General features: G+C 41.1%; 1 protein-coding gene across 1 annotated transcript in view; it reads right to left on the bottom strand.

Annotated features, from left to right (window-relative positions):
* The window catches only part of bmp6 (bone morphogenetic protein 6), a 54,160-nt gene that overhangs the window by 30,953 nt on the left and 2,380 nt on the right, over positions 1–20,827 (bottom strand). The gene's annotated exons all lie outside the window — the stretch shown is intronic.

Raw genomic sequence — 20,827 nt, forward strand, 5'->3', positions numbered from 1 at the left:
ATAAAAACCTGAACATTAATTACAGGTTTGTGATACTTGACTGACTTTTCTAGCAAAAATTAAAACCTATAAGCCGCAATCTGAATATTCTTTGTTCCTCCTAGCTCTATCCCATAATCCACCGCACAACCCAGGGTTTACTCTGCCTCTTCTGCCCAACAGGAAAGAGTGGATGTTGATGTTTACTTTGTGAGACAGGTAGAGTTTAAGGATGATTTAAAAGACATTTTCATGCTCTGGCTTACTGTCCCTGTAGCAGGCAATGTTTGGTTTTAGGCTTTCCATTCAGTGTCTCCTGGAAGAAATAGGATGATTGCAGTCAGAACCACTGACCTTGTTGAACTAACAAGGGAACAAGAAGCCAGTGTAGCTGTAAAACAAGCTGTGTTTTCTCTGCAGCACAGCAAAGATTCCAGTGTCTTCTCAATAACGGAGGTTTAGAGCATGCCAAAAGTGGATCCCGAAGACCCTCATAAAAATCTCTGCTTTCTAATTAAATCTGTAATTTACTATTTCCTCTGACCATATTGCGTCACACTGAAGGAGATGCTATGAGAGAGAGACAAAATGAGTAAATGAGAAAAAGGAAAGGATAAAAGGCAGACTTTTTTTTTTTTTTACAAACACCCTTCAATTAAGTTTTTGCACACCAAGAACCTGTCAACATTGTTAAAGAATATGCGGATGGCTAAACCAATAAAATATTTTCTGGACGTCCAAGGCATGAGAGGAATCCATCTGTGTTTATGTAATCACAGCCCATAACCTGTCTGGTTTTTCTCTCAGACTTGATGGTTTATGGTGATAGCTCAGATATATCCTTGTCTTCCATTCATTGTTAATTCCCCCACAGTCCCATCTAATTAAAGGTTTGGCATGTCAAACTGACTTTCACAGGAAACTCTTACAGCTGATACAATCACAACTCTTAGCCACTATTACATTCAAAAAGAAAAGCATCTCATTAAGTGGAAATCTTTATGCTGTAAACACCAGTCTGTCTGAAGAAGCTCAAGCCAGATCTTGTGCTTCAAACTCTTTCACCTTTGGCATCGACGCAGTGTGGAAAGATAAAACAGAGAGACAGCTGTTGGGTTTTGCAAAGCAGGATAAATATTGGCAGCTAATAATACACACAAACACACACAGCAATGGTGTGAGCTGCCTGTGATGCCACTATGCTTGGCTGCCACCAGGAGCTGTGTCCGCCTTCTGCTGAGTGTTTTGGCTCTTTGTAGTCAAGCAGCTGGCAGAGCAGCTCCTGGGGTTGAGCTACAGACCACAGGGCTGGGGATCCGCTGAGAGTCATCATTAACTTTGAGCAAGGGTGTGTGTGTGTGTTGTGTGTGGTGTGTCTTTGGAGACTCATCCTGTGCTCTGATCTTCTCCCCTGACCCACCATCAAAGCCGACACACTGAGCGCCACAGGACCAGCCAAGGGCCACTGGCAAGAGCGAGAGTTTATGTCCGATGCATGTAGGCACACAAACACATATCTAGACATTTCATAAATGGGCTTACAAACACACACGCAGGCTAGTTACATACAGACACTGACGCACAGGTGCAAATGTAAATGTCAAGGCAAACATTTGAAAGACACACTCCCTGAGAGGCTCACGCTTACATTCCCACACACACTTTGTGATGCACAGACACTCCCAGAGGTCAGTGGTGTGAGAATTCAAGGGCAGGCAGGAGCATCAGTCCATAGCGAAGATATGAGGCGGTGAGACCAGCCCTATTGCAGACTGTCAAGCCCCATTAGCAAACACAGAACAGCAGCTGATAGCGTTACTCTCCGTGTCCAGCAGAAATCAGTACAGTGATTTTCGCACATAAGTAACTACTGCTATATGTTCCTGACAGACAGCCAAGTAATGTGCTTCATGCTCAGCAGGCCGATCGGTTGAAGTAACAATTAGCAACAATGTCATATAAATAATTTCTGGCCCCAAATGGTGTTTGAACTGACAGCCTGTTCATGGAAGCTTTCACGTTTTACTGCTCAACACAGCATGTGTGAGGTTTCTTTCCTGGGAAAATTCCTCTGGTGCAAAGTAAGTGATGCATTCTATGTTTCAAGCAGGTTTGTTTGGAATAAACAAAAAAAACCTGGTACATTAGTTAACATGAGCAAAACCCTCAGCAGCATCCTCATCAGATCAGGGGGTTCTCTGGGAAATGCAGTGCAGAAACATAGCACAAAAGAGATTCATGTTGCCTTAGTGTCACCTACTTTCCCTCATTTTCTTTTACAAAACTAGAATTATTGCGTCATGGCTATATGCCTCCGTGAACCGATCAAGTGGCAGACACAGTTTACATCCATGTCTTTAAAAACATGGATGCCTTACACATAGCTTCCCCCCAGCAGCACAGAAGATCTATACAATCAGCAGAGTTTTAAAGTAGACATCCGAGACTAGTGTTACCAATTCAGTATCTGATCAAATGTCTTCCCTGCTGGTTCTGAGATATTATGACATCAAGTAAAGGCAAGAAACGTGTTTTTGCTGAACTTTATAATGTCACACTGAAGCTGAGAGCCTAACAATTTCCTCCTCTTTCACACAAGGAGACACACACATTCATCAGTGGCCTGGATATCCAGCCTGCTCTTCTTCCATTACCTCCCACAGGTTACAGTACATAGTGACCTCACTGGACAAGCATCCCCAGGAACAAAGGCCCCATTTGAACCATGTAATCACATTTGTCTACAGTTATCGTCCTCCATATAATACTTGAAAAACCATTTGGGTTTTTCTTCAGACCCATCCAAAACCATGACATATAATGTTAGCCATACTGTCCCAGGACACACACAAATGCACAAACTCACACAAATCCACAGAGGAGGAGAATTTAATTTCTGTTCCCACCACCCCGTAGCTCTATCACCACTGAGCCGCATTCCATACAAGATGATAAAATGAAGTCTGGACACACATCTATCTTTTGTCATTTTGAGATTTTTAGCTAGCGCGCAATGTGTGTGGGTTTCTGTGTGTGTGTCTAACCCCGAGGGTAGGCGGATAATTTGCTGTAATTGCACCTCTACTGGGGCTTTGCTAACAGATAGATATCCAAGGTATGGCTGTTGGACTGTGTAGTATCAGTTTTTTCCAGCAATGGACTGACAGCTGAGTGGTAGCAGTCATCAGCTCTCTGTTGAGTCTCCAGTTGGCCTCTAGGTAGCTGGATGTGTCATACCTGTGTGTCAATAGGAGATTTTATTCTGTCTCTTCAAGCACTATTATTTAGGATTAAGATGTGGACACATTAACTCAGCATTTAAACAACGGCAGTATGTGAATATTTGTTTTTTCTGTTCTTGTTATGTACCTTTCCCACTACAATAATGAAGTATACCACTGAGCCTATTTAGATCAGGCATTCATTTCAGAGCAAAATGATGGACGGTCATATAACACTTCGTCCAACTTGACACAAAAAGCGTAAACAGCCACCAAGTCCTGCACTAATGATGTGGTCATTGTCGGACACATCGTAAACCAATACCAGTATCAATATACCCCCCCCCCTTGTCAAATAAAAACATAAAAAAAAAAAAGGCGAAATTTTAAAAATTCCCCAAACTTTTTATCTTGCCAGCAGACTCCCCTTTTCACCAAGGAACTGAACCGTTTTCTGTCTTTTCCCTAAAAAAAAAAAAAAGTAGTTATTTTACCTCACACAACACAGGACTTGCTGCCTAGATCGATTAGTTTGTTTGTGTTATTTTGCAATTTGATGAATCCTTACTAATCCTTTAAAACACCAAAGTCACACAATCACACGGATAAACTAACCGATCGAGGAAGCACTAGCACAGCAACCCCTGTGTTCGGTAAAATTTGTGTTTTTATTTGAATTTGTGGCCTGATTTTAAACCATATATTAAAATAATCATTATGTACATTAAAAATATCTGTATACCTGTAAATAATTACCAAAAGTACAAAACTACATATCTGTGCATTGACATTATGAATGTTTATTTTTTGTCATATACACAGATTCTGTTTACTCTTTCATCTAGGTTAAGACTTGATGTCTACTAAACTTTTACTTGAATAACCAAAATCTAAACGTCTAAAGAAAAACAGACATATAACATTTATCAAACATCTTTTCACCATTGAATTGCTGAGAGGGATACATCAGATAGCTTCTGTGGTGGTATTCCTGTCTGCTTCTCCCTGCCTCTGCTTCTATTTTAGGTAATACACCGACTACAGATAAGTGCCTCATACAACCCCACTTCAAAAAAATCCAGACTATCCCTTTAACAAGACAAATGTGTGTGTGTAAGGGACGAGCCTTGTGAGTGCATGTACATATTCAACCTTTACACCCATGTCTATAATCAATCTTTATCAGCATTTGTGTCTGTTTGAACACTTACAAGTCTAAATGGCCACAGAGAAACACTCTTTGACATTAATGGCCAGTTGTGATTTTCCCCCAAAGCCCCTGTAAAAACAAGTGTTGGTTTCATTGGACACCAATTTGAGCCAATGAGCTGTCAACAAAAGATGGTGCAACATCTTTTTCACATTTGTAAGGAAATTCCATGAAATCAGGAAAGAAATGAGCTGTAAAATAAACAACGCAGATTTCTTTTTTCCACTTTATGGGATGTTAATAAAAATGTAATTCTACAGTAGAGCAGCTGTCACAACAGCCTCTGGTCAGGCTAATGGTGGCCTACACTTTGCTTCAACTTAAATCGGCGGTCTTCACACAGGACTCGGTCTTGTGGACGGAAGAGCCAGATGACTTCTCAAATCCTCAGTAGTGGAAAGAGCACGACATAAATCCAAGTTCAGTAAAAAGCCACACAATTACTGTGAGAGGAGTGAATATAATTAGTTATTTCTAGTCTTTACAATCCTTCAGCGCAGACAAAAATAAGGATCCTTTCCTGCCATTTTGGTCACGGAATGATAGGTGGGCTTTAAATTTGAAATTACTGAATGGACTCATGGTGCTTGTAAGGCTCTCTGGATAAAAGCACAACATTTCTGCTTGAGTTTGGTGCATGAGTCAATTTTGTTCAGTCTCCAACATTGTGTTCTCTTTGGGGGCCGATTTGGCAGAAAGACTACTGTTTCATTTAGACACGAACAAGAAAATAAACGCAACCAAACACCACAGTCATAAACAAAACCAGTGACAGCAAACACTTCACTGCCTAACGCATGAGACTAACAACAACAATCCTAAACCAGAATCATTCATCTCACAATACACTGCACACTAAAAGATACATTGTTTAGAGTTGGTCGGATTGTCAGGGTTTGCTGTCTTATGTTGCCATTGGATACAGAGGAAAACTTTTGGGCCGCCAGCAGAAGTGTTTTTCTGGGTCTATGATTCTCTCCTATAAAGTAAAAGTTGCTGCAAATCTATCAGCGATTTTTGAAAATAAAATGATCTTTTTGACTGTTGTTTGGTCACAACATGAAATTCCCAAATGTAGGTTAACAGGTGGATCCATAATAGTTTTCTAAGATGCCATTACCATTAATATTTATTGGGGAAATCAGTGACCATGGCATATAGGGGGTCTGATCGTTTGAAAACAGAAACCTCTGATCTTGTTCCATTTTCCCAGAATATTCTCTGTCCGTGATGTTCGGCTCCATTTCCTCTGCGATTTATATGACAAATGATGGCTACTTACTGCTCCCCCCTCAGGTCGTGACCACAGACCCTCTCAGAAACGGCTCCCTTGGCGGCTTTGGGGATCCGCCACCATTCAGCGCGAAGTGAATATTCCGTAAACAGAGATGTACTCCCATGGTTTTGATGGGAGTCCATTTTGAGCAAAACAAAACATTTCTGCGGGTTTAAATTTTCACCAGGCCTCGTTTTATTTATGGCGTGTCAATACAGGGATGATGGTCGTCAAGAACCCCCTTTTACTGGCCCGTCAGGCTTTGTGGGAAACCATCGGCAGACTGATCACACAGGCATGTGTGTGTGTGGTACATGGGCTGCTTATTTGTTATTTTCAGGTTGCGTTATAAGTATTTGTTGCCTTCGTGTGTGGCTTTATTTGTATGATGGCACATATTTTTGTGTATCTTGTGTGTCCATGTGCTTCTATCAATGTGCAGCAGTACAGGCAGGAAAGAGGCCTGCTATAGTGATCTGTAGTCTGCTTTTGGGCAGCAGGTGTGTATGTGTATGTGTGTGTGTGTGTGTGTCTGAGCTACGCCGGTCTGGTCCCAGATTTAGAGGAGGAAGCCGGTGTCAGGGCCAGGAGATGGATCTCTCCTGAGGGATCCGATAAATAAGGAAAAAATATCTTTGAAAAAGGAAAACGCAGCTGTTTCCAAAGGAGAAGTCAAAATATTGGTGGCTTTGCATTCCACAGCCACAAGGTAGAAGGCCAGCTCACTCTGTGATGCTGTTCGGTACTCTATTTTCCCTCCCTCTCGCTATGAACACCTCCTTTTCTCGTCCCTCTTTGCCTCTTAGCACATCTTTCTTCCCTCTCCACTGCTATATCTCCCTATCCTCACCTCTCTGCCTGCCTTTCTTTCCCCTCCGCTCTCTCTGTCACGAAGACAGCCGAGCCTCAGCGCGATTCCCTTTGGAAAGTCAGCGGTGACCACAACGCATTTCGGCAGCTTAAAGGCAGAGCATATGATCCACTGATAAATCAGTCTGGACCAGCTTCAATCTCCCCCCTGGGCTGACTTACATGTAAGACCTACTGCTTGTTTTACACACAGGCACAGCTCCAAAAACAGCGACGGTAACCAGATACCTGGATATTCAAAAAGCATGTGGGCCTTGAGAAAAATCAGGAGAAAAATAATCAATGCTTCTAATAATACATCTGTCCACGATGTCAACACAATTTCGGTGAGATGAAAGTGGAGAGAACTTTGGTTTTCCTCATGTTATTCAAGTTTTTGGTGAAAGCCAGAATTTCACATCCAAACTACCTTTCAAGTGTTATTTCAGTACTGGTTGCCCCAGTGGTTACTGCTCCTTAAACTCCACTGCTCCACTTTACTCTAAATATGTTGTATAAAATCGTGTTCAGGAAAGTGGGAAATAAGTGTGTTAATTTCATTGCTTATTTTATAATAATCACATTTTTGGGGGGTCATTTAGTCCTATTCTTGGGTTTTTACATCTTATTTTACTATAATCATCTGGGCAAATCAAATAGTATGGAACAGTGACCGATGGCTACCGCTGCCCAATGAAAACGAAAGGTTCGAATCATCAGTCTGAGGCCTATCAGTCAAGAATTGAGATTCCTCAATTCAAGCAGCTGCCGAGAGGAAGAGAGGCTTTGCCCTGTCAGGCTCAGAGATAACGCTATCTTCTGCTTTCTGCTTAGAGGGAGTAAGTTTTAAGGTTACAGCAACTTAATATGATACAGTCTTTTGTTGGATATATAGTGTTGGCAAAAAATATTGTTGCACACTTCTGACCCATCTTTAGTGTAGTTACCCCACATTAGTTTGGAGGGCTAACTTCTCTTATTTATTATATTAGGTGAAAGTCACTGTTACCCTAAATGTTTCTCCAAACGCTGTTCAAACTCTACAACTCTACACAGACAAAAAGCAAATGATTACTTGAATATTCGTACTGAACAGCCAAATCTGATGCAAATCCCACTGATGACCATGATAGAGAATAATTCTGTTTCATTACAAAATCATTCTCATCCAGACAATCATACAGGTAGAAAACAAGCCAACAGTTAAGCGAGTTGTTCTAAACCGCATTATCTAGAGGTGAAACTGAGAGTGAGTGCTCCCATTGGTGATGATTCCTCATTGTACAGGGAAGCTGTGCATGTGCAACTACACTTAGTACAGTAGATTAAAGTTGAGTCGGGGAGTATGAAAAGTGTAATGGATGTTTGAAATTGACAGCTTGAGTTATAGTTTTATAATTCACCTCCATTTCTCTTCCAAAAAAAAAAAGTTTGGCTGACATGGGAGTTAATTTACAACCTGTTTGAACATGTTTTAAGCAATGTTCCTTGATCTCAGAAACTGATTCAGTGAGTAAAAATTTTTTATTCCAGACAGAAATTATTGCCAAAACTTCCAAAATAAGACCCAGCCTGTAATAAAACAGCATATCTTGTAATATAACACTTCTGACTATAGTTGAAGTACTAGGCCACATCACACACACAGTTATGATGTAAAGAAACTGGCCTTCTGATACTTAGTGGAAACAACAAAAACAGCAAAAGGCAAAAACAATAACCTAAATAGCTCTGATCTAGATTACCACCAAAATATGACCACAGGATTCTCTGACAATGAGATATCAGTCTGTCCACAACAAAGGCCTCAGACATTTTGGACTATCGTCTATACTCTACAAGATTCATGCTGTTTTTCTAATTCATTAGATGAATGTCAATTACATTCCTTGCAAAGTGTACACGGTACCAGCTAAAGTGTGTGTGTGTGTGTGTGTGTGTGTGTGTGTTCACCAACCATACCTTATGGAAACATATGGTAGCACATAGCTAAAAATGTGACATTCCCTTGAAAAAGATTCATACTGGACTTTTAAACACTCAGCCAGGCAGATAAGGTATCCAGGAGGTGTGGAAAGTGTCCTTAAAGGAGGAAGGACTGGGCAGAGTTTCCCCTGCACATCCTTAGAGATAAGATCCTTTTATCCAGAGAGCCTCACGGCACTGGGAGTGGATACATTTTTGTTATCAGTGGCCTCATTGAGAGTCAAACCCCTAACCTCTAGAAATAATAATGCACTGTTTCACCCAGTGACATACAAATAAAACCATATTTATTCATCTTACCTCTTTCTTACCTGACTACCTTTTATCATTCTTCCTTGTATTTGTAGTTTTATTATCTCTCATCACTCTCTGGTCCTTGTACTTCTATCATCCTATTTTTCTTTCTCTGAGGAAGTCTGGTTAGAGGCCTCAACTTTTTCTTTGTACATCTTCCACCACTTTTTGCAAAGAATGATGTACTGAATTAGAAAATTGCAATTGAAATCAGACAAACTGACCCAGTCAAAACAACTGTGAAAAAAAAAGCAATGAAGCATGTTTTTTTTTCAGCAATTTTGCCACTCTCCCACCTCTTTGCTCTTTTTCTCATCCCTCTTCCACCGTGCCTCCCTCCATCCCTCCCGTCTTCGACTGTTTTCCTGTCAGTATCATGTTTGGAAAGTCAGCTCGCGGGTCAGCCTAGGGCTCGTAAATTTGTCAGCGGCAGCGCGGTTGAAAGGGAGGCTACTTGCTCGGGAGGGTCAGGAGCATCTGCGCTCACATGGGGCCTTTTTCTCACTGTGGACCCATGGTTGTTGTTTCAGGCATGTCCTCTTTAGAGAGACGACCAGCCTGGGAACATGTGAGGAGCCGAGGGGTGCAGCTTTCGCTGTGACACCAGTATTTGATGAGGACTTCTTGTATATCAAGGGGGGAGTTCTTGTTGCCTAACAAGTACATTCGAATGTGCTTCACTTATCAGTGTAGACACACACAAGCCAAGTCACATACGTCTCTATTTGTGTGCTTGTAAGGACTTTGCAAGAGTAAGTGACTATATTCATTCCCCAACCCCTGACCCTGACCTTTGAGGAAAATTCCACCGTAACGCACTTGTCATTGTCAAATAAACAGCTATTTTTGATTTACTTCAAGCTCCTGGGTCCATCTAATTTGTTGTGCAAAGACTATTCATTTCCAGCACAGGTGCAACAGAGAAAAACACTGGACTGGGCTGCAGTTTGGGCTGGGCGATATGGAAAAAAAGTCTTATCACGATAATTTTTTTCATATCAGTCGATATTGATATATATCACGATATACATCAAATCAGTATTTCTGTCAAGCTTAAAGGTTTCCTTTTACTCCTAAGATAGATATGAAGATATCATAAGGTTAATTTTGGTTTAAATATTCATTTTCTGTCAGACATTGAACATGACAAATATACTGTAGAACAGGCAACACCAATTGGCGGACCTATTCAACTAAAATTCAAAAATGTCCAGTTACTAAAATTTCCTCCCTGCAAAGGTTCAAACCACATGCCTAAAATCAATATCACGATTAATTGAACATTTTACTTCTATTACGATTAATGAACGATTATTTTATTTTTATTTTTTTATTAATGAACTACTGGAATATTTGGGTCATCACTGATGGTTGACATGTAACAGCAACATTATCCCCTAAACATATAAATTACATCTCTCACATCAAACTAAATGGAAAGAGTCATCCAATCAACCTCACACTTGGCGGGTGTACTGCTGCAAGTTCAGTGTCAACTGTGAGCTCTTGAGATTCACAGGACATACAGTATTTAATAGTCATGTATTATGTATATACCAGTGTATCAAAAAGGGCCCCCATTAACTGCTACACCACTGAATAACATGCCGAGTAGAGCTCACTCTCCATCATTCGCTACATTCGAGAACAGAAGAAGAAGAGAGACCAGAGATGTTACATTGTGGCAAACTCAAACATTTCATGCATCAGCAATGTAACTTTTGGAATGAATGGTTTTGTTCTCAGAAATAGTTTGGTGTGAAATAGATGGCTGTCAGCAAATGACATGTATACACATAGCATTGCTAGGGCACACACCATGTCATGGCAGGTTTATTGCTTAGAACCCAAGGGAGTGCAGTCTCAAGTGTGAAGTTTTTTGGATGAACTGTTCCTGAGAAAGCTGCAAGCAGCAATACCAGAGGCCAAGTGAACAGCCCGCTCCAAGCAGCCACGTTTTAAATGAGCACATCACTGGTTCCCCTTATGGCCATGTCCTGATTCTAACAGCAATGGGTCAATAAACCACGCAATTCTAGCAACTCGTTGGGGCCACTACCTGTCAAGACATTTCATTAAAAACTGAATATGTCAACATCATGGTTGCCTTACAGAAAAAGTTAGAGGATCACTAAAGTCTGTAGGATTCTCCTTCTTGGAAGCATGACGGCCCGTGTAAAATTTCATGGCAACCCTTCCTCTAGCTGTTGAGATATTTCGGTCTGGATCAAAGTGTTGTGACAGACATACCAATATACCGCCAGCAGCTCTAAAAAAGGATTTCTATCATATTTCTACTGACTATAAAATATCTTTACTATGACATTTGCGCACACATAAATGTGAATATGAGCCCCCCAGAACAAACACAAACTCACACCCTCCTTCCTCTGCTCCTTCAAGGTCACAAAAAGGCTTTAAATCACCTTTCATCTGTCCCAGAGTATCTCAGCCCTCAAGCATCCTCTGGGTGTGCCTTTTCTCTTTCCTTTCTTCCCTCCTTTCCCTCTCTTCCTCTGCTTTTTTATTTACTAGAGATAAATCCCTGCGGGCTTCCCGGTGGCTTCACAGAAGAATGTGACAGCAGGAATGTTTACCGTGACATTTACGCCATTCCTGTCGGCCGCAGTCATCTCTACCACCAGAACGAGCCTCTCCGGCGGTGCAAACGACGGGGTCATTATGATAATGGATGGAGTTTACTGGGTACACAAGGAGACGCCGATTCTGAGTTCAGCGGTTCACAGGTTCACAACCTTTTTTAACACTGGGGTGGACCAGAAATTCCAAAGACATACCAATGAGTTTTTACTAAAAAACTTTATGTCCTGTACTGTGTAATAAAACATCAAAAGCATCATCATGCAGATTTAAACAGTGCCAATGAGTAAACATTTCTGACTCTTTTCAGCATTTCCTTGAGCTGTGTTCTCAGTGACAAATATCTCTAGCAGTTTCTCCCAACAGGTGCTATTTCTTCCTGCAGTGAACCTGGAAAAAATCATAGCTATGCCTTATTTATATCAACTTTAAAAAACAGAAGATGAATGTCAAGGATGTTTCAAGGAGATGTGTTTGGTGATTTACATCACAACAACAGCTACATGTTGATTTAGCTTGCACCACTGCAAACAAATGGCATGCCATTGATGCACATCCATCAATGGCATCCATATGTTTCTATATTCTGTCGTGTCCTTTATTTTGCTCTTACACCAAACCTCATCACATCCACTTCTATCTAAACACAGGCAACAGGTGTGTTTAACTTTCAACAAAATTGGCTTTTGTGGCTTTGGTTATGCGGAGATCTGCGAAAAATGCAGGAATCAAAACAAAGAGACACATTTGTTTGCATCTTTGTCTCTCTCTTTCACATATACAAACTTGGTATATACAAACACAGCCTCACACAAACAGACACACAGATGCACACACGCACACACACACACACACACACACACACACACTAATTCCAGGTTAATGATCTCCTCTGCTTGGCCTCCTCATAGACCATTAAACACAAGACAAAGGCTGGCTTGATGCACAGGTAAACATACACGCGCTCTCTTTTTGTCTCTCCTTGTTTAAAGCACAAACACTCAAATGCACATGATACAAGTAACATTAATCACTAAACATGCAAGACTACACCCGGTTTGCAGACCCTCTGAGCACCACAACAAGAACACAGTATAAAATCATGATCAATCACTCTGATAGTTTTGTATCCTCTTTGAGCCAAACCCCAACATGGATAAATTATGCCCTTTCATGCTAGAATTTTTGTGTGTGTTTGCTGCAAAGGCCTTTAAAACTGCATTTGGACCACCAGACTCTCAAGTGAACCCAACACTATAACCAATGTGTTTATTATCGAGCCAATAGCCTAATCTATCATGTGCTGTCTGTTTATATGCACTTCTGGAGGAAGCCATCATATCAACCTGCTTCTGATCAGCTGCTGCTTGTTGCACAACATGTGGTCAAGATTCCTTCTTAAATTTAGTGCACTTTATTGACGCATGGCAAAGACAGAGAGAAAAAGAAATGGGTGAAGACAGACAGATGAGGCGAAAACAACAGATGTGTGAGCGGACAGTAAATCTCTGCCCCGTCCTGCTTGAAGCACGGCAGAACAAACAGAGTAAATTCCTCCATGCCTGCACCAAGAGGTGATAAATGGGAGCAGCGGGCCCTAATCAGATGTTCCGCCGGGGTTATCTGTTCTGTTCGATAGATCGTTAGCAGACGTGAGTGTGCCGCACTTCACCTCCTTATCTCGTCACACTCCTCCATCCCGCGTCACTATCGTTCTGGACTGGAATGTTCGATGAAGACATGAGACTGGACGGGAGAAGAGATGAGGAAAGAGAGAAAAACAAGGCAAGAGGTGTAATCTCTGTACTTAGCCCCAATCTCTGCTGCCATCTCGTCAAGTCGGAGAGTTATGGCGTGAGAGGGAGAGATATCATCAGGGTGGGTGGGCGCGGGGGTGGAGGAGGGATGTGTGTATCTGCGTAGCAGGGTGTTAAGAGCAGGGTGTGTGACAGAGAAGATTTCAAGTGTAAATGGAATGCTGTCTTATAAATGGTTATCTGCTGACCTGAAGGTCAACCAGCCATATGAGTATACATCTCCATCTATGTATACACCCTCAGCAAAAGGTTAGCTGCATCAACCTACAGAGGAAAATAGAGAGGCCAAATCCATCTCCTTAAGTTGAGCAGCAAGGACTTCATTTCAGAAAAAATATGTATGGTTGATCATGGGGAAAGACAAATAACTTTTTTATCCTGTTTTAATTGTGCCATGGATTAATCAAACAAGGACTGTCAATTTAAAAGACAACTCTGCAAGTCAAGAAAGTCGCAGTTTGTGTGTAAAACTGTTTATAGGAGCTATTGTAAGTTTAGTACTTCAAGCCACTGAGATGTCTAACCCAGGAGTGACCCAGCTGACGCGCTTGCTTTGGTTTGATGCCATTCGTTATCTTTTGTTGTGAAGTGTGTTGCGTTCAGTAAGGGATCTGCAGACTTCAGTTGCAGCATAACAATCTTCTGTTTTATTTCCATTGTGCATAAATGTAAATAAAGTCAACTTTCTTTGTTTCTATCAATTTACCAAACACAACTTACATTGTGGCAAACAAGTTTTTAGCACAACAGTCAAAATACATTTGACCTTCCAGTCAAATACTTGACAGCAACAGTGGCCTTCTTACCTATATACCTGAGCGCAGCACAGTGACACCCGATGTACACATGGTGAAAAAAAAAACAATAAATGTCCGGTCAGTTAACCCTGTGAAACCTGAGCGAATTGGCTTCAGTTAATTCAAAAGAATGTCAAGAAGGCAATGAGCAACTAAAAAAGTAATGGCCAGAAGAGTAGGCAGGAAATTCGTAAACAGTTACAAGAAAATTACCTTAATATTAGCAGCAAAAAGAAAAGTACAAAACAAAACTGAATGAGAAAATGACCTTAAGAAAGTGCTAAAAAGGAAAAAAAAAAGGAAAGAAAAAATAATTTTAAATTATGTTTTGTCTCTGTTACATTATTTTAAACGTGTAATTATTACATTTATTAATATAATTTTCGGGACATTTTCTGAATATTCTTGACCTCACAAGTCACATAAATGACGTCATAACTTTCTCTCGTTGAAACTAGGATGCCTGTGGGTCACGGTCAATCTTTCCCTTCCTGGCTGATAAAAAGGCCATTAGACGCTTACATTTGTGCATTTTAATTGTCATGTTAGTGCTTGTGTTGATCTCGTATATTGTGCGAGACAAGAAATGTAGTTCGCTGAGCGATTTCACACAAAGCTAAATGGTTCTACAACAAACTGTGACTCTCTTAACTTGCAAAGTTATCTTTAAACTGACAAATATGTTATATGTGTAATTCATGACAAAATTAAAACAACATCAAAAAATGACTTGCATCTAGCCGTTAATTATATTTTCCAGAAATAGGGTGGTCCACTGAAAGGAGAAGGACTTCACCTCTTTATAATGCCCAAGGACATGCACACACTAAACTCTGATGGACAATAGAGTTGTCCACTAACACCTCATCTTTTCTGACAGACATGACGCTGGACTGGAAAAGACATAATCGGGTTAACCGGAGATGTTTCCCCCATCAACCATGTTTGTTTCTTGAGGCGGCTGTGTGTTTGGCCGAAGAGCTTGACAACCAATACAATCCAAACATGAGAAAAAGGAAGCACTTTAAAACACTGTAACTCAATAAGCAGAATTATTTGTATATCTTGGGCCACTCTCGAACATCACTGCAAGTTCAAGTGAACTTGTAGCTGCAGTGAAATATCTGATACTGTAAACAGATGAAAACAAACACGGAGGTTTGTAGTTTGTTAATGTAATTTTTCTCACTGTTGCAGGAAGGTTGCAACTGCCAAGTTTATGTCTCAGAAAAGATCCTTTATTCCACTACAGCATATCTTGAATTCCTTGCTCAACTTCTGCCTAATATTGTTTATGGTTTGCTGAAAGTTGAGGTGAAGTGACGGGTGGTCCTCTGTTCTGGTCTCTTAGGCTTTACAGGAAGTGTTTCAAGACGGTTTAGTGAAAATTTTCCAAAGCTTCCCTCTGCATCAAACAACTGACTCTTTGATCGAAGCCAACTAATTATTTGATCATGCTGGGGCTTTGGGACACGTTTTGCAGCAAAGGAAGTGGCTTACCTGGGCTAAGGCGCTGAGAAATGCAGCCAGGCATCATAAGACAGGGAAAACAGCCGCTTAATAAGGGCACTTCATTTCAGAATAAGCCCAGGGCTGCCTGGGCCCAGCTAATCTCCTGAAAACCCACTTCTTAAAGCTTTCTGGCTTGTTTGCCTTTTAAGTGTGGGAGGTAGGCTAGTAGAAAGACTGGCTGTTGACTTAGGTAAGAGGTCTAGTGACAGCTCAGCTATAGCCATGCAATGAGGTGTGCAGAAACAGAAAGAAGAAGAAGAAAAGGAGTGCAGTCATGCTGACAGACAAGTGCATGAAAGCATACAATAATCTTATAACATTTTAGCTACAGGAGGCATGTGTGATCTAACTTTCCAGACATTGAAGAGCATTAGAATGGACCACAATAACTTAACACATACAGCCACTATGTGACGTGACTGGATTGGATTGTGATCTGAAATCAATGAAGCCAAGAGTACATATAACCAACAAGTGGCATTTGACCAAAGCTGACTGTCAGTCTGTAGGGATTGGGTCTGTCCCCTGTGATGACAACAGCTGAAGTGACCCTGAAATTACACTGACATTAGATGCTATTTTCCCTGTCACATACATCCCTCTACCATAAAAATTAATGGATATATGCAGTGTTTTTTGATGCAGGAAAACCCACAAAAAATGGCAATAGGACTCCTTTCCCATTACCAGCAGATGAGTATGTCTCTGTTTTTATCTGGTGTGTCACATTCGAAGTCACGAACATGTCAGAAAATAAATAAGTAAATAGTACAAAGCACCAGGGAGGCCAGTGAAAATGCTATGATGGTTACTTCTTTCTTATATCTCTTACTAATTCTGTCTCTCCCTCAAGCTTGGTGCCAAATAATTTGGAACAATGTTTGAGTACTACTTGGATGCAGACGGAAAAAGTATGCTGCAGTGTGTCACTGCATTGCGCCGCAAAAGGGGCTAAAGCACTGGCGTCATGATTCCATCATTGCCAATCAGACCTGGAGCTCATAAATATCCTTGACTACTACAATTATCTGTCCTGGGAATGAGTACCGAATGTAACCTTTCCCACCAAAGACAAAAGCCAGATGTTAGTAGGGTTTTTGTCATGTTGGAAAGGGGACTATATACAGCCCCTCTGATCCTGATTAGTCCAACCACTGGATGATCTGTATGGTGAGAGAAAGATGTGAGAGGCTGTTAAGATAAGCAAAACTTTTGTCTTGCTTGTCATCAGTCCAAACAAGTTAAAGTCATTGCTAGTCATATATAAACTGCCAAACTGCATTTGCTTTTAACAGTTACCAAACAGCATTTGATTTGGTTTGGTCTGAAGTGGCACCAACTCTGATTTTAGCATGAAGCCAGCGGAAACAAGACAAACACAATGTGATTTGTCCAGCTGAGGCACATACACAGTATATGGGTAAGTGCAAACAAAAGCTGACCAAGATTCAACTGGATTTTATTTTACAATTTTACAATGAGACGCTTAAAATGTTAAATGTAAACAGGGCCTTAGAGCTGAAAAGAGTCAGGGTCAAGAACACCTGTTACCATGAAAGGGTATTTAAAACTGTAGGAAAAGTCAAACAAGACTGAATGAATGGATTTTCCTGGAGTATTATGGGACCATTCCTCTGGTAAGACCAAGCACACAAACAGAAAAGGATGGGAGAGCAAACAAGCAAAGGGAGCTTTGGCTGCACTCTGAGCCAAGCCAAGCTCAGAGAGGCCTCCACACCTGTCTATCTGGCTGGCATGGGAGAGCAACAGGGAAGCAAACTCATCACAGTTAAATGCAGATGACACAGGAACAACATTTGGAGTTCCTGTTCTGAGACCCATCAAACCAAAGCCATTTCTGTGTATCCTTGACTCATCATAAGCACGGGGTAACAGCTCAACCACAAAAACCAAACCTGATAGGAATAGAAAAATTTCCGCTGCTGGCTATTATAGCCCCGACAGTGGCTGCAGATATTTGTTCAGCAATGTGTCTCCCCTCGTTAATGAATGAGCAATGACCTCTTGTATTTGTTTTCCACTGGGATGCACCATCCCAATATTGGTCAGTGTCTCCCCACTCACTCCACAATACACAAAACACCTGTGAGAGATTCATAGAAAGTCTTTGACCAGAGACCAGCATCTCATTTGTCTCAACTGGAGTTCTCCTAAAAACGTAAAACTTGTCAGGATTTCCTGCACATAAACTACAACAAATTCTTTGAGAACATTTACATGTCTGTTTAATGTAAGATTATCTGTTTCCACTTATGAATAAAAGTACAATGGTGAAATCACTTAACTTCATGTTAAAAGTCACCCTGTCTGTGTTTATTCAACAAAGAAAAATTATGTTAAAGTTACCCTCAACACCTGTTTAAAAGTAAAAATATCACTGCTGCTTGCAGTAGGTTCGCTTTTGGCTTTCTCTACTGCTGTATATGCTAGGTTGACCAGTAAAATAGCAGTGTGAATACATTGGTGTTAGAGGAAACATCGGAGAGATTCAGCCATACATGTTTTAGCCTAAGTTAGACCCAGACTTAATGAGGAGTATGTTGTGCACCAAAATCAGCATTTAGCAACTTTATCTGAAGGGTTGGTGTAGTTCAAGCCCCACAGAACGAGTGCCAGGCGTTGAAGCAAATTTTACATGGTGGCTAGAAGTGGAATTACACGGTCAGCTTTGTCATGATGCCATGGGGCCCAGAAAGACTTTTACTATTGATTTACATTGGGGAAGAGAAGTCTATAAAACAGTGGATACATTTTGTGAGCATTGAAACCTCAGTCAAATGACTCAATTCACTACCAAGATTTAATCCATTCAGCCGCAAGACTGAATTATTTGATTACCATTCAAGCTAGTGGGGTGCTAAAATATCTGCTACCATGTTACAGCATGTTCACATTGTCACACTGTTATTGCATAATTATGTACTAGAGGTTTAAACAACGTTTGCATAAAGATGTATTCTGTGAGGCTGAGATTTAAATATTTCCTGTAATAAGTCCGCACTGGAAGTTTTTAGGTTTCTTTGCCAGCATTTGCACTTTAGAGAGCAACTGGCTTTTGAATTTGTGATGTACGTAATCTATCTTGCCCGAGTTATGTTTAAATCTGCGATTTTAAGGAAGTGCACAGTGGAGGACTGGGAAGACAAATCTCTAGTGACAAACTTTGCACAGAAAGAAGTCAGAACTGCCAAGAAGGTCAGACACTTAACGGGACATATAGAGAAGAGAAACACATTTTTGAATGGAGGGGATCTTTAAAATCTACATTCAACGAGTGTGGACAAGCCTTGAACTCTAGTTGAAAGGGATCCTGTGAAGTTTCGTTGTAAACAAACAAAATTTATGTTTACATTTAGTGCTATTCACCAAAATGCATTATGTGTAGCCTTGAGATTTGACAAACGTGTCAAGTCCATTTCCTTTTTTATAAAACAGCTTCAAGTATTTAAATCCTATATTGTTTACATACATGTTTATTAGCTTGCAGTCTTCTTCCTTCCCTTCCCTGGTGTTTTACTGCATAACTTGGCAGGAATGTGTGTGCCTCACTCTCATTGTGCGCCCAAGAGATAAACAAAATGGGTAGAAAAACGGTTCCATAGTGCTACTCTAAAACTCCACAGGGAACCTTTTGCAGTGACTACTACTATTATCTGAGGACCCTGCTGTGTATTAGGACATGTCCGGAGCTGCAGCGTGTCACACAGCATGAGTCATTCAGCACACAGTGTCACTTCACAAGACCTCAGTGGAAAGCAGGACGTCCGCAAGGCAAACAGTGATGAACGTACTTTTCTAGGAATGAAGACGAAAAAGGAGCTGGAAAATATGCTTCTCGTCCCACAATCTGAAGTTTTCCACCACTTGCTCCGCTCTTTTTTTTCAATGGGTCATTTTGAACAAGTGATGAAAGCTAAGGAGAATGGATGACTGAACAAGAGGTCTACATGAATCATGCAGGGGAGGAGGGGGGGTGCATATGGTTTGCAGAGAGCACTTGAGACTGGATGTAACGCAGGGGCTCTTAAATCTATCTGAACCCCATGAGAATACTCTCAGAAAATGAGCTCTCTATCTGTGCTACTGCCGCAGCTGGCTGTGAAAGACATCAGTTCACACCAGGGCTTAAATCACTGTCATCGTTTTATTTGCTATGGGTCAGTTTAAAGTCGGAGATTCTTGCATCTACACCCAGGGAGGATTTGCTGATGTAAAAAGGTGACTACAGTTTTAAATCAGATCGTCAGTGTAAACGGAGCCGCTGCTTTTTTCTTCGCTTTGATTCTGCCTCACAAACGCAGATCACGCAGCATGGGTGCCTTTCAGTGAATACGTCTGAAGGGTCTGCCTATTAATCCTGCGCCATATTTTTCAAATTGTTTCAGACAGATTGTTTGGCTTCTTCGCTTTTCTTCCTTTCATTTATCTTGATTCTAATTTGTAGTTTCACTTTGGCCACACATGATATCCAGATTTTTAGGCCAGTATAGAAACAAGAAGGACCACCCAGGAGTGTTTCGGGCCTCTGTTCTACTATAGCTTTCTAAGTCGCTCCACACAAACCGCTCAAATCGAGCAAGAGACACATTAAAAGCTAATCGGATGGCGATGACACACGGTAGTCGTGCAAGGCCTTATTTGCAAAGCAGATGGAAAGCCTTGGCCTGTCCAACATTAATTACAATCACATTCGGGGAGGAAGCCGTCCCTCCTCCAGGGCGGTTAGGACTCTGTGTACGGCTGGAGGAGATGGCAACCTAATCCCCTGGTCACCGCAGAAATTTGAGGGAATCGTCAAAAGATGCACAGGACGCGATTAATCAAAGTGGAGAGCCAGATGTGCAACAACACAGTATAAACCCAAACTGACACAGCACAGGAATACCAAAACCACAGACACACAAACACCACGCCGCCACCATCACACCCCCACACAGAAGCCAACAGAGGGGCTTCGATATTTGAGACCAAAGCGACGGCCTCCTTCTGTCTGAATATCTGGTTTTCATCACTACATGTTGCAACACCAATACTCACAGGACCAATAAGTACAGAAACATTTACTTTTTTTTCTAATTCCAAACCTAACTCTCCCCTTCATGTGTGGTATTCAACGACTATTAGATGTTTTTAGAAAGGTGAGGGATACAATATTTAAAGGACTTCCTGCTTCAGAAAAAAAGGATAAAAAACAAGAGACTACATTCTTCAGCAGTGATACATTCCCACTGTTTTCACGGCCGGATCATGACAATGCCCTCAGT

Source organism: Plectropomus leopardus, chromosome 21, assembly GCF_008729295.1.
Source record: "Plectropomus leopardus isolate mb chromosome 21, YSFRI_Pleo_2.0, whole genome shotgun sequence".
Classification (NCBI taxonomy): Eukaryota; Metazoa; Chordata; class Actinopteri; order Perciformes; family Serranidae; genus Plectropomus; species Plectropomus leopardus.